This window comes from Thalia democratica, chromosome 1, assembly GCF_965202585.1.
Source record: "Thalia democratica chromosome 1, ktThaDemo2.hap1.1, whole genome shotgun sequence".
Taxonomy (NCBI): domain Eukaryota; kingdom Metazoa; phylum Chordata; class Thaliacea; order Salpida; family Salpidae; genus Thalia; species Thalia democratica.
In genome coordinates, this window is record NC_139165.1 from 26,383,338 (window position 1) to 26,396,145 (window position 12,808).

Genomic DNA, 12,808 nt, shown 5'->3' on the forward strand with positions numbered 1-12,808 from the left:
CAATTTAAAGTGCTCACTAAAATTAAAATAAAATAATTTCTACAGATTTTTAGAGTATTTTTTTAGAGATATTTCGGATTTAACATTAAGTATTTTACCAATTATTAACTATTAACCTCTAAAATTTTGAAGATATTATTTTACTTTTATTTAAATGAACACATGTATACACCTACTTCAGCTTCTATTCTTTCATTACAGTATTTATTTTTTTACAGAACCCAGTTAAAGTGTGTTAATTCGTTAATACAGAAACATATGTTGGTACAAAAAAGGAAGATTACTGTATAAGATGTTTTTATTTGATATATATAAACCATAACTAAATTTATAACAAGTTTCTCTTTTTTTAAATTCAAGAAGACTATAACAAACATGTATTATGGAATAGAACTGTAAATAAATAAAACAACATATAGTTTTTCCTAATATTTACTGAAATTTACTTATTTAACTATCATCTCAATTTTTTCTTAGATATTTTTTGCAGTATTATTTCTTTACGTTAACAATTTTAGTTTTGCTTAGCTTCTTGTTAAACAATAACAAAGTTAATTGCAAATTAATATGAAATTTTTAAACAAAGCATTACATACATTTAATAAGTATTAGACAAAATATAAATTAAATTTTTTACAAAAACATTTTATTTTTTATACGACTTTTCTATTTTTTATAAACATGTACAACACATAAAAGTTTAGATCAATATGGTATTACAAATAAAATTTCAAATTAAAAAGCCCGTTCTTTTTTTCAATATAGTTCATTTATGTTTTATAGTTTTTAATGTTCATTACATATTAAACGTAAATTAAATTAACTTGAACTTATTGGTAGAACTTACAAATTTGTTGTTTATATGATGAATGCTATAAATGACTTACTAAATATTTGGCCAAATCGTTTTAAGTTACATTTTTTTAAACAAATTAACAACGTGATTTCAAGATTGCAAATTGACATAGTAATTAGTATAAGGTAATAATCATTTGTTAAATGTATGTCAAAGTTAAAATATTTTACAACTTGAGTTTCTTAATGAGCTTCTGATCTCATTTCAACATTAAAACTATTTATTTAAGCAAAAAAGAAAAACTCTTACAAACATTTTCATTATGTTTGTTTGTAGGTTTAATGAAACTTTTAACTTTATAATATTTGTTTTCAATTTCGTTTAAAAAAAAAAAAACTTTAAAGAATCTACTACTTAATACTACTAACTTTCTTATACAAGCTTATTATTTAGTGTTTTAAGAATTTTATATCAATTAAGCTAAAACGCCTAATTTTTGAGGTTTATAACAGGTTTTATTGCAATTTGCTAGGTTAATTCAAACAAATTTAAAAGTAAGTATCTATTAACATGAACTTCTCAAAATTTAGTTAAATTAACTAATTGCCTTGTTTGAAGTATTAATTATGATTTGCAGTATAAAAGTTTAAACAAACGTTAGTAGCTTCTTCACAAAAATTCTCACAGAAAAGACCTTCTTTTTGGTGCGACTGGTTTTGTTCTTTCTATAATAAGTTTTGTAAAAATTCAAGTTTGTAACTATATGTTTTAGTTTTTACCAAAGTAGTCAAAAAATAATTGTTACTTACTTCATTAATGCTTCCGGCTAGCTCAATTTGACGCACATTGCTCAATTTTGTCCGTCTTTTTTTCTCGAAGTAGAAAAGTAGTACAAGGGTTCCAATTATCACTAAAACTACCAAAGTTAAGATTATAGCAACCAGAGGGCTACAAGAATCGCTAGAACTGTCAGTCAGTGAGTTGCAGTTTAGTGATTCGGTTGGTTTAGAGCACAAAGTATAGAACATACCGTTATCATAAACTCTATGACCTTGACAGATGTCTCTAACATTACCAGCTAGTCCTTGTTCTATATTTATCCATGAAAGATCCAGAGTTCCAAAACATTTATCAAAATCAGTACTAATTGAACGAACTCGTAAGATATTATCTGTTTTAAGATTTTCGACTCTTTGTATCTTTTGTGAAAATTTTTCAAAATTTAACCCGTTTAAGTTTGCTATTTCACTGAAGTTGTGTTGGCAAGTCAATTTAGCTTCTGTGTAATTTTGAACACTTTCCGTTACATAGTACAATGACTCGTCAAAAATAAATTCGTCCATTACTTTGAAATAAACTATAAACTTTTGACTGCAAAATTAATTAGTTTAGCTTACATAAAATGTAAAATGGTATTACTACTTTTAAAACTGTATTCAAAAATTTATCAAAAACTACAGTTTATTAAAAAGCCTACTACAATATTTAGTTGAAATATTATTAAGATAAAAACTTTTATAAAAACAAAGTTTGTCAACTAGACAAACATTTTCTATGCTTTTATATAATCAAAAAAAATCTTACTTTTATTTCTATTATAAAATATTTATTTATCATTTTGACTTCAATGAACTTTTATGTCTTTTTTATCAATTCCATACATATACTTACAGTTTAATTATAAAAATGTTATATTTCATCTAGAAAAAAAAATATTGGAAAAAAAACTGATCGAAACTTCTATTCAAATTCCATTTAAACTATGATATATATTATTAGCAACAAATAAAAAATGACATATAGTTAACGTAAGGGCACATTGAAAAAATATTTATATACTTGTCGCTTACTTTATAATTTATATAAATAAACGTTAACTACCACCAACAATTAGCTTACACTACTATTTGAGCTTTTTAAAATTTAAAATAAACAAAAGTACTAATATCAATTAAAACACTTTATAACCATTTTTAAAACGTTTTAAGTTTGAAAAGCTTCATATTTTTAGCATAAGTTATTGTTAAATGCTAGAAAATATTTCAACATAAAAACATTTTAGTAGTAAACCAAGTATAAACGTAACTTGTTGTAATTATTTTTATGCTTAACATGCATAAAAACTAACTAACAAGTATAAATAGTTTTGAAACTAATTTTACATAAACATACAGTAAATACAGTTTTAATTTTAACAAAACAGACCGAATTTTACGACACTTAACTGTATTACGTTACATATGAGATAAAATATATGTCAAGTTAAAAATTAAAAGTCTACTTTATTTTAACTAAACGAAGCTTTTTCACTATAACTATATTGTAATACTAAAACATGGCTTTTCTTTTAAATTAAAATAAATATAGACTGAAAAACTCTAAGCATTTGATAAGATATTAGTTGAAGTAAAAAAAATCGCGTAAAATTTTTAACTTCACGGCTACACCTAGCGAGTAACTTTTTATTTTATTATACAAAATATTTTACGTTTTACATATATATATTTATTTATATAGTTTTCAATTTATTTATTTAAAGGTATAAGAGCTTTTGAAATAGCAAGTTTTGTTAAAACAACAAAATTATAAGTAACAAGGAAGCATTTTTTAGTTACATTATAAAAAAATTAACATTTTAGTGGTATAAAAGTATTATAAAAGTTATAAGTAACCAAGCGTTTTGCTTAAAGTAGTTTTTGGTTATGATGATCATGTATTATAATATAAACTTGTTTTGATATAGTTTTTATAATTTTGTTACTATTTTCATTTAACATAATACTTAAAGTATTTAATATTAAATACGGCTCTTATACTGCTAAAATTTTTCAAAGACCTAAGCTACAACATTAAAAGCTGTTTGAAGCATTCTGTAGGTTTTAAACTAAGCATTTTTTTTTTATTAATAAGAACTTAATTAAAGCAATATAGTAAAATGTTGTCATTAAAGCTACTTAAACCAAATAGAGTTAATGTTAAAGACAAATTAAATTTAAATAATAATTAAAAAAAATAAAAACGCAGAGGTAAACTTAGATAGTATTATCTATAATTTTTTATTACATAAATTTTATAAACTATAGAAACTGTAGTTTAAAAGGAGCACATTATTAGTTAATTTAAACTAAAGTAGTTTTCAAATGAAATTCAAAATGTTAAAACTATAAAAATTTATTTTTGTATTTCATAATTAAAAAGAACTTTTACTTGGCTAAAAGAAAAAAGCATATTGTTAAAAGTTTTTTATAACAAAAACAAAAGTAAATTTTTTTAAGTTTACAGTAAACAAGTTATAAGCTTGAAACTTCTCAAATTATGCTATTTCATCTTTCTTGAGTGATTTTTCACTTAATACTTATGTGATTATAACGTGTCACAAGGCAAAAAAGTTAAATGCTTTTTGTTATTTAATCAAGGTTTAACTATCCATCACATTTTTAGAAATGTTAATTAATTCAAATTAGTTTTTGAACACAAAAAACAAAATACAATTGGAAGAAGTTGTTTTGTTTTGTTTAAGTATCACCTTAAACTTTTTTTTGTTACGAAACTCGACTATTTTCTTGTATTTATTTCGATTAAAATACTAACTTAAAATTACATAAGAAGCTAAGGGTTTATAAATGTATTAAAGATCTTATGCGGAAAACAGTTGAAAATATTAGCGTTTCAAGTACATAAAAAATATAATATGCTAATGGATATAGTTAAAAGTATTTGATATTACAGTTTCAAAAAGAAAACAGAGTGAATTCAACAGCGTCGAATAACACTAATCGAAGAACGCAAACAAATGCTAAACGCTTAGATTGCATCCAGATGAAAAGAAACATCAAACTTCAAGTTTCTCAACTAATTTTTAAACTTAACTACTAATCAAAAATAAACATTATTTTGTTTGTTTCAAAAAGTTTGATAAAAAAACTTTTATTCTTGATTAACAAGAAACTTCTTTTTTAATTTTTGTGTACAAGATTTTATACTACAAAGCTTAGGTAAATTTAAGTTAAGTTATTTTATAAACATTTTAGTAGTTTTTCTATAATTTACTAAAAATCAGCTTAATAAACTGATGCAAACAAAACAACTCACAATAAACAACTTTTTTATAGAATTGTTCGCTAAAGTAAAGTCAGAATAATATAACTTATGTAGAAGGTTTAAAAACTTATTAAACTTCAAAAAATTGAAGTAATTATTAAGGTGTAAATCAGAAATAAGAAGCAAATATCATTGTTTAATATTTATAGTAAATAAGCTTGTACAAAAAACAATTGTAAATGGTATAAAATTTTATAGGGTTAAATGTTTATATTTATAATTTTTTTAAAAACAAGCGTTTTAAAACTAGTTGTTTCAAAAGTAAATAAAAGTAGAAAATAAAAACAAAATCAAATACGAAAACAATCTAAAAAACTAAATATATCAAGTACTAAAAAACTTTTGTATTTGAAGTAATTAACTTGTTTTTTACCACGGCTCAAAATGATTGTAGTTTTTATATTATACAATTTATCCACTAATTTCTTAGCTTGTTTTTTCCTTTTTTTTTCTAAACTGACTCACACATGTATTTTTCCTGTAAAGATAAACGTTTGTTTATTAGTTGAAATCGTTTCATCTGGAGTTTAACAACCATAAATTACTTGTAATAAAAGTTTTCGTGAATGAAGTTTCGATTATACCAATTATATTCACTGTTTTCATTTTTTAAACCTACAGCTGTCAAAAAAGTTACTTTTCTATTTGTTTGACTAATATAAAATATTTTAAGTAACCCTTTTTTATTAAGTAATAAATTACGCTGATTTTAGGCTAGGGAACAACTGCTTGCTCTTGTGCAAATATACTTGAATGTTCAGCTTAAATTACATTTTTATATAATTTGTTTCTCAAGAAAACACTTTTTTTTTAATTGTTTTATCAACACTTAAAACCATTACATATTGTACTACAACATATTAATAGTTTAGATATAAACAACTTTGAAAACAAAATTATATTTAAAAAAAAATAAAATTGTTTAACATACTGATTTTAGACTATTTAATATATGATCGATATAAACTAACTTTTTCTTCCCAGATATTTTCCGAGTATATTTCTGCGACAAGCGATATCAATGTCGTAATGTAACATTTTAAAATCAACAGTATATATATAACCTGTCAAATATGTTTTAAATTTATCAATTGCTTTCGTTTTTCAATACGTGTTGTTAAAAAAGAGCACTAAACTAGGTTTTTTAAAGGTAATAAGTAATTATGTTACATTTTAAAAAACTACATGTTATAGATTTTAGACTAAAACAAATATTTAATACTTATTTTGATATTATTTAGAGTTGTTCGTAAACTACTAAAGCAGTTTTTAGCTCTATGGTGTAAGTTCTTTTTATTTTTTGCTTCTTAAATTAACACCATTTTTAATTAAAACACAGAACTAACTACAAAAAATAACTTGTTTGCTTGCAAAAACCTTTATAAGTTCAATGTTAAGTTTTTAGTAACAAATTTATCAAAAAACTAGTATAAAAAAGTAAGTTGAGTATACTTAACACCGATTTATCAGCGAACCTAAAATAAAGACGCTTAAAAAGTCAACAACATAAATGTTTTATAGTTTTAAAGTTTCAAACTCAAGTTCGAACTTGAACAACTGGTTTATCCATACAAAACGATATTAATCTATTTAAATAAAATGTTTAAAAAGCTTTAATGTAATTAAATCTTTGACAATTTTAAATCTTTTCTTAAGCTTTTTTATCCTAATTTGATTTTTGTTATATAAGTTTTCATGATTTTTTTTTAATACTTATTGAATAACTTTCAAAATAAAATACTTTAATAGCTTTGACATTAAAAGTAGTAGCAATATAACTTTACCACACATAAAAAGATTTGTAAATTAATTTAAAGGTACAAAATAAAATTATTTAGCATTAACTAACAGTTATAGCAACTTGAATAACCACAAGATTTTTTGAACTTGTGATTAACGTTGTAAGCTTGATCAATTGTAAACATACTCCACCACTAAAAACCACAAATATAAAAACGAATGATTTTGACGGTGAGTTTTCCTGCAAAAAAAAAAATAAGTTATATCGAAAACTAAAATCGCTTCTCAAAGTTTAAAATGGTTTATTAAATTTTATTAAAAAGCTGCAAATTACAATTTAGTAAGAAAAACTGGTACATACTTTTTCCAGTTTGTCTTTAACATTTTGGCATACGACAATTTGCCAGACCCCTGCAATTGTATTCTGTTAAAATGTTTTTAATTTTCTTAGTGTTTCAAAATATAATAAAATGTTTTGTTGTTATAAACTATATTTTAATCAACTTAATTAGAGTTGTAAATTTCTAAAAAATGTATTTTTCGTTATAGTATAAAAGTTCTTACCAAAATTGAAATTGTAGCCACTTTTATGCTAAATTCAGGAACAATTGTTTGTCTACAAACTACTTCAGCCAAAAGTAGTAGAGATAGAAAAATAGCGAAAAACTATAAAGAAAATTGCAAAGCAGGTTTTACACTATAAATTTACACAAACTGACTAACCGATTGTACTCTAATAGCTTGTAGAGCTGATGTAATGAAGTTATAACTTTCAAAATAACAAGGTTGACTTGTAGAACCTAGTTTCATGATAGTATATTTTGTATTTGTAGTTAAAAGACCTTTTTCATTGTCTATAGGGACAAGACAGTCCAGGCTATGAAGGCTTTCACCGTTTTCTTTTTTCGATATCATTGTTCTAATAACACTACCATAACTAATTTTTCTACTTTTTGTCTCTTATAATCACTGAATGACGAATATCTTGCTTTTGAATATCTTAAGATTTTATTTTCAAAACAGTTTTTCCCCCAAAAAAAGAAAACCTCAGTTAATAACAAAGTCTTATTCAAATTAAGTTTCATATAAAGTATTTTAGATAAATTAAAAAATTGTACCAAAGTAAGTTGACTTATTACGAGTTACAGTTTGCTTATTTTTTGTTGTACAGCAAAACTTTGGTATTTTATAGAAACTTGCATATGATTTATGGCTTAAGGGGCGTTAAGTTAATAAAAATTTATAACAGTTCTATCTAAAATTAATTAAGTATACTTTTGTAAACTGTTTTAAAGAAAAATAATCTAAACAACTTGATAATACATCTACAACTTTTTGCGATGACAAATTTTGAAAATTTATTAAAACGTCATATAAAAAAAAACTTGATTTAAATTTTCTTATCTTTGGTATGTAATATATACATCAGTTTATAAATTCAAGATAAACAGACTAGCTTTAAGACATAGCGTAATGAGTTTTGATATAAATCTAAATTGTTAAAACCACAAAAAAAATTATCAAAGATTAGCATAATTGCTACTTTTTATCGCAAGCAAAAAAAATATTTGTTTTGAAATGTATTTCAATTTTCAGTGTGGTCGAAGTAAGAAAAAATATACTTCATTGTATTTTATGTAGACTTACGAAACCTAAACCGTAATAAACCTTTTTTTTTTTCTGAAGCCTTGAATTTAAATACATTAAGATTACAATTATAATTCTTGTCAAATTATCATCGTTATTTTAAATTACGTTCTTTTTTTCTAGTTTCGTATTATTTCTGAATAAATTTGTGTATGTACTTATGAAAGTAAATTAAATTTTTGTAAAAATAAAATTCTCTGCACAAAACTTTAACTTTCACGATTTGTATATTCAACGTATATTCAACGATTTGTATAGCCATTGAGTTTTAAGCAAACATGTTTAAAAGTAAATAAACGGCTGTAACTAATTTTGTAAGGTATTTAACATCTTTCTTTATTACAGTTTTCCTTTTATCCTACAGATTTAGCTACTAAAAAGCAATAATTTTTTATTCCTAGCTGATTCAAATCAAACACTTAAATGACTAATTGAACTTTTTGATTAGCACTAAACTAGGCATAAGAATTAATTTAAACTCGACCAAAAGAACATACTAAAATTATCTTACAACTTACTGTCTTTTATTTTAACTAACTCCATTGCAAACAGCTTTTACTAAATTAAGTTATACGCTTAAAAAAAATGTAGACTAAAAAAATTATAATCTACCGTTCTGCAGAAATTTTAAGTGTTTAATCTGTAGTTGGAAGATAAGCGATCTACTTAATCTCGTTAATCAAATATTTGAATTTAAATATTCTGGTTATGTATTGCATACACAAAGCTCGATATCTTGTTCAAACTATTCGAAGTTATTTTTCATATTTTCGTAAAAACTTGTGCAAAAGATAAAGAATATTTATTTAGTACTATTCAACAATTGAAAATTAATTTTTATAAATTGTTACGTAACCGACAACTAAAATTATCAAACAATAATCATCAAAAGGTGCGGAATAAATGAAATATTTTTCTAAACGCAAAAATTCACTAATAAAAAACTTTAGAACTATTAAGCAACAAAACATGATAAAAACTAAATAAACTTTTTTGGAAATTTCTTAACTTTTGCTTCATAACGTAAAATTTAAAAATTTTGAATAAAGCTACTGTAAGCTTTTTTCATTGTACCACTTGTAACTAATTTTATAATCAAACATAGTAATTGGTAACATTAGAACGTAAGAAGTCTACATTCTACAATACAGTATAAAGTTTTCAAGAGTACTATGTTTAAGTAAATTTAAAAACACTAGCCATAGCTAACAAAAATCTCATAAAAGTAAATTCTTTAAAAAGTTTAATACCAGTTTGATGTTTAAACTTGCATAAATGACTTTTTGAATTTTAATAAAGCAGAAAAACTGTTTGACGTTTTCCTTAATAAATGTCAAGTAAATCGCAGTTATTTTGGAAACGTGGTTTGTAAAGCTTGTTACAGATGTTATTATGTGTAACTAAACGCTATAACATGATTTTTGCTAGATATGAACTAAACCCGACCCGTATCAACTTATAAAATATGACTTAATCTTTTCATTACACTTAATTTGAACACAAACCGCAAAATATTTGTTTAGACTTTAATTGTGCACAAGTTTGTGATAAAGTTCTGTGTTTTATACAATAATATTTTTTCTGTTTATATATGTTGACCATCGTTATAGGCTTATTTGATTTTTTTATTTTTTTTTAACCTACTACATTATACCGACTTTTTTAAACACTTAAAAATTTCGTATCTGCAAAAGTATTTAATATCATTTTTAACTGTTTATTTATTATAGACAGTTTTTGCATTAGTTTAAGTAAAGCTTTTGCACACTAATTTTCATTAAGAATTTTAGACTGAGTAAAAAAGTTACACATATCTCAATATATTTTTTTTTGGTACGCATTACTTAATTTTTATTGTTACAAATTTAAAACAAATTAAGCATAAAAACTACTAAATATCGTTTTAACTTTATATCGACTAATATTTTTAGAAAAATTTACAAAAATCTTTTAAGAAGTTACGTATTTGATATAATAAATATTGCACTAATTTATTCACTGTTTATTTTCAAAGTTTCTACAATTTTTATTATTTTCAGTAATTTAACTTTTTTGCACAACAAGAAGTAAGATAGTTTAGTGAGTTATATATTTTTAATTCATTACGATTCTACAAAAAATTAAAACATAAAAAAGTACTATTTTACGAACTTTAATTTTTAACGTAAGCTTGTCAACTTTTTAGTTACAATTTTAAATACACAAAAAAAATAAACCTTAAAAAAAAATCTTTGTTAAGACTCTCTGTAAGGTTAATAAATACTTTACAGTTTAGCTACTTAAATTATTATGCAAACTTTCAATTTTTATGGTTTTAAAGAATATAAGTTATCGTTAGTAAAATCGTATAACTAAATTTACAAAATTTATTTTCTAATTTGAGTCATGATAATATAGTACAACAGTATCGTTTTTATGTAAGCTTTGCTAAAAAAGTTTAATAAAATATTTCTTTAAATAAGCTAATTTTGTCACGAACATGCAATTCAAGTCTGTAATATTTCAAACACATGTTAAAATCTAAAAGCGTATTTAATATACCAAATCAAGAAATCTAAATGTTTTCTTGTAAGTGTGAAAACATACACTCGAGTATGCATCAATGACCATAAACTCAATTGTTTTGTTTTCGTAACCTTCACCTAAACTGTATAAATTCAGTGTGAACGAATATTTGTTGTCCTTGTTCCATTCTTTTATATCTCTGAAAAAAAACAACTTTTATAGGTTTATTTAATGTTTTGAAAACTTGCTATAGTTTAGTTAGTTGAGTTAAAGTTTGTATTTGAAAGAATATTAAACACCTTTGAATAAGCAATATTTTTATACTTTTTAAACTGAGACAGCTAATATTTTTATCTAATATAAAGTATTATTATTAAAATCATGTCGAAAACAATAAAATATTTAAATCTTTTTATCTAATTATTTATAATAATAAAGTTATGTATTATGCTGAGTAACTAGCTTAGCTATAGTTGTTTTTGCAATGACTGCAAGGTCAAGTTTTAAATCATTTTACTAATGTTCAAATAAAAATTGCTTACAGTTCAAAAAGACGATAAAAATATTTTTCTGGTTTTTTTCAATGTAAATAAAATTAATTTCATTTGAAATCGTTTGTGTCTTATTCTTATTTATATACTTCAAGTTTGTGGCAAAAAACAATTTAGTATATAAATAAGAATCAGACACAAACGATTTCAAATGAAATCAATTCATTGTTTTTTTACCACAAACTTGAAGTGACAAGCAAAAATGACGTAATTAACTAACAGTTGATTTGTGGATTTGTTGTAGAAATCGTAATGAGGCCACTCTCGCGTCGTGTCTAACCTTCCACCTAACTCTGGTGAAAACTGTTTTATCCATTTTGTTTCAGTTTCGTTCGCACTTCTTCTGTGATAAGGACGGTATGCTGCCAGCACTGTCTGTCGGTGAATAAACAGTTGAAAATATAAACTTGCTTTCTTAATCGTCTTTGTTCGCAAAAAATCCCTTTTTAATTTTTTGAAAACTGTTTTGACTGACTTTTGCGTTCAACAGTACAATTGTTTTAAATTTTCAAAAAAGATTAGAAATTGAAAAATTAGAAAAAAATTATGTTCAGTTTAAACTAAGTGTCATATACATTTTAGTTTTATATTTTTGGCTTAAGTTGTTTGTTTTAATGTTAATTGAATTTAAAATGATGATTTATTTTTATACTTAGTTGCTGCTTCTAAATTATTAGCTTTAAATAGAAAAATACATAGTTTTCGTGATAAGTTTTATGGAGTATTTTAATTATATATTACTGAATTGATCTAAATGACAAAAGTTGTATATTACTGAATTAATTACTAACAAAACCCAGTTGAAAGTTTACTTTTAACTTTAAATTTCTAAACTAAAACTTTTACTACCTAATTGATAGCCGTACAAACGTACAATATTTTTTTTGTGTTTTCATTCTTTTTCATGTTTACAGACACTTTAAATGCGCAAGTTAAACTTTTTCTAAATAACCTACTCACTTTTGTATACATTTTTGTAAAAATTAAAGTAAGTATTTTTAATAACCATATTTTTTACGGGTTTCAGGATTGCTTCAAAAAAAACAAAGTTTATAAGATTTAAACCAACTTATTAGTAAAAACATATTATTGGCAATAAATATTAACCAACATTGTTTTGTTTTACCAAGTAGAAATATTGTTCCAGAGGCCTTCTGACTGCGTTGACTTCAAATTTAATAGTGACATTTTCTCCTTCGGAATAGAATATATCTTCCTCGTTATAATAATCTTCAAGCCCAAATACTTTTATAAAAACGCGGTTAAAATGTTTTTTAATAGTTTTGATAGTTTGTTAATAGACTCGTTTTTTTTAATATAAACGGTATTTTTTTACATATTTCGGCGTACAATATAAATAAATGAAAATTACAAGCAACTTAAAAATAAAACCTTTAAAAAATAAGTTTAAAAAGTATATTATTTGTTTTAAAATCGTAACATTGCGTTCAATAAGACCTGCTGATAA